The 2,750-nt window shown below is 44.0% G+C and overlaps 1 long non-coding RNA gene across 3 annotated transcripts; it reads right to left on the reverse strand.

Moving 5' to 3' along the window:
• Window positions 1–1,171: 1,171 nt before the first annotated feature.
• On the reverse strand, window positions 1,172–2,750 carry LOC128126317 (uncharacterized). 3 transcript variants are annotated; one of them, XR_008224126.1, is made up of 4 exons: window positions 2,537–2,750; window positions 2,157–2,325; window positions 1,553–1,618; window positions 1,198–1,267 (listed from the first exon to the last, which is right to left on the reverse strand). It is a non-coding gene; the product is annotated as an uncharacterized LOC128126317 (long non-coding RNA). The 3 variants fall into 3 exon arrangements; XR_008224125.1 differs by having other exon boundaries at window positions 2,157–2,339; XR_008224124.1 differs by having other exon boundaries at window positions 1,172–1,267; window positions 2,157–2,750.

Raw genomic sequence — 2,750 nt, forward strand, 5'->3', positions numbered from 1 at the left:
GTTTAGCGGAGGAGGAAACAAAGTGAAATGGTGCGAGAAGTGCAAGAAGAATCACTTTGGGAAATGTAGCGAAGAAGTGACTAGCTACAAGTGTGGGAAGACCGGACATTACGCCAACGAGTTCACCGCCAGCAAAAGGGTGTGTTATGAATGCCGTGAAGAAGGGCATGTTGCTAAGGATTGCCCGAAAAAGAAAGAAGCGGCAAGACCAAACATTCCGCCAAAACCAAAGGCAAGAGCATTCCATATGATCCTAGACGAAGCAGCTGACGATGCAAGGAATCATAAGTGAGGATGGATACATGGAGATCAAGTTATGAAGAAGCCATGTAGATAGTGTCATATGGTGTGGCCTATTAGAGGCATAATCTAGGGTGAACTTGAACACCCATGTAATCGTTTCAAGGAATAATATAAAACCTTCGTTTTGATATTTTATGTGTTAAGTTTCTATGTGATTTTCTTGTATGGTGACTTGGAAAACTTCGGGACAATACTTGGGACGAGTATGAGTAGGTGTGAAAGGTAGTAGAGGCCTATACTACCGGAAGCACAGGACTCACACTTGGATCAGGGAAAGTCACAAGGTTACCAAGAAACTAGTAATTGATTTGTTTTATTCAAGTATGTCGTTACCATTGTTTCGGTAATGACTAAGAAGATTGTTGTTATCCCGACCCTTGTGGTCATATCACATTGAGTTCGACTACGATGAGTAGGTTACGTGGTTCAGAGAACCAAGTTTGATGTAGCGTCCGACTTAAACCAAATGATTGAAATCAAAGCGATCAATAGAAGTATCGCGCTCGTTGTTAAAGAAGTTGGTAGCTAGAAATGATACATGTTAAAATGTGATTATATCACATTAGAAGATGAAGGAAGGCATATTCCATTCCGGAATTTGACTCTAAGAGACCTGAGTCTAAGCATTGCTACATACGATGATAGGTCATTAGAATATGACACATCGGTCAATTGAAGTAATCAAATTAACTTATCCTAAGGTGGTTAAAAAGAAGAAGGAGTCTCTAATAAAGAATGAGGTTGTGACACGAAGGTCATGATTGAAATTCTAATGAGCAGGTGTGTAACAACTCAAATTTTTCAAACAAATTTTTCATTTTTAAAACATAATTGTTTCCATTAAAAACAAGGCATAAATAGTTTAATTATTCGATCAATACAATTATTCAAACTCCCAAGATCATAAAACCGTCTTCAGTGTGTATCGATCATGCCGGCGCCTTTCCACGGTCCTCGCTAGTACCTGAAATACATACATAACAACTGTAAGCATAAATGCTTAGTGAGTTCCCCAATATACACTTACACACATACGCCTTTCCAGGCCCTGACCTTCCGGTCCTCAATACAACGCCTTCCGGCCCATAACATAACCGCCTTCCGGCCAATAACATATTGCCTTCCGGCCCACATATCATACATAGCACATAATTAACTTACCACATATAGCATACATATCACATAACATATTCGACCTTCTGGTCACACAGTCAAACCCTTCCGGGTACAGTATAGTGAGAAGACTCACCTCGTATATGCTGAAAGCTAGCAACTCCTGAAATGACTCGTGCACAACCGACGAGCTACAACCTCCCTATAACATTACGTAACTCATTAATACTTATCTCTTCTAAGTGTGACTATCCCTAAGAAGTCAGACTTAGGTCAACTCTTCGTCAACGGTCAACGGTCAACGGTCAGCTCAACCGGACTCGGCGAGTACCATGGCGACTCGGCGAGTCTAGACGTCTTCCAACTTTCTGAGATTCCTTATCTACTCGTCGAGTACCCTCCTCGACCCGACGAGTTACTCCTGGAAGAATCGCGGGGCCACCCCGACTCCACTCGCCGAGTCTGAAGAACAACTCGGCGAGTCCCAGTAAATCTTCAAGCTACTCGCCGAGTCTGAAGAACAACTCGGCGAGTCCATGCCATGCAGACGAGTAACTGCTTCCTGAATCACGTATGGCCCCAAGGTACACAACCATGGGACCCTCTGGACGTCTAAACATCTCATTACTGGGGTAAAAGCGTTTGGGTAATAACATAATAACCCATCTAATCACTAAATGGGTTTCATAAACCCTAAACTCACATACACATCAAAATAACAGATTTGGTCCGAGTATTACCTGAAAACGCACTCTCTGTGTCCCCCAAATCTCAGGACTCAATCCTCCTTGATATTCCTTTAGCCAAATCCCTCTTCTTCTTGCCTAACCAATTCTTCCAAGTTCCAAAGCTTTCTCTCCTGCTCTAGGCGTCCACAGCGATTAGGGTTCCTCTCAATCGACCAAAAGACTGAAAATGACGGCCTAAGAGGCGTTAAATACGATCCAAACTGAACGGTTAGGGTTTCTGCTGAACAGCGTCGACTCGCCGAGTCCATATCTGGACTCGTCGAGTCCAGTCGCGGACCCGCGACCAAGTCCGCGATCCTACTCGGCGAGTCTAGGCTCCAACTCGCCGAGTCCCCTCTTAAATCACCCCAAAAACATAATTTTAATAATACCTGAGATTCCGGGCTGTTACAACTCTCCCCCACTTGGATTAGACTTCGCCCTCGAAGTCTCACTCTGCAAATAGTTCCGGATGCTGCTCCCGCATTTCGCGCTCCGGTTCCCAAGTCATTTCTGATCCCTTACGGTGTTGCCATTGAACCAACACCAGAGGTACTTCCTTGTTCCTCAGAACCTTGATCTTCCGATCCCTGATCGCCACTGGTC

Source organism: Lactuca sativa, chromosome 5 (assembly GCF_002870075.4).
Source record: "Lactuca sativa cultivar Salinas chromosome 5, Lsat_Salinas_v11, whole genome shotgun sequence".
NCBI classification, from domain to species: domain Eukaryota; kingdom Viridiplantae; phylum Streptophyta; class Magnoliopsida; order Asterales; family Asteraceae; genus Lactuca; species Lactuca sativa.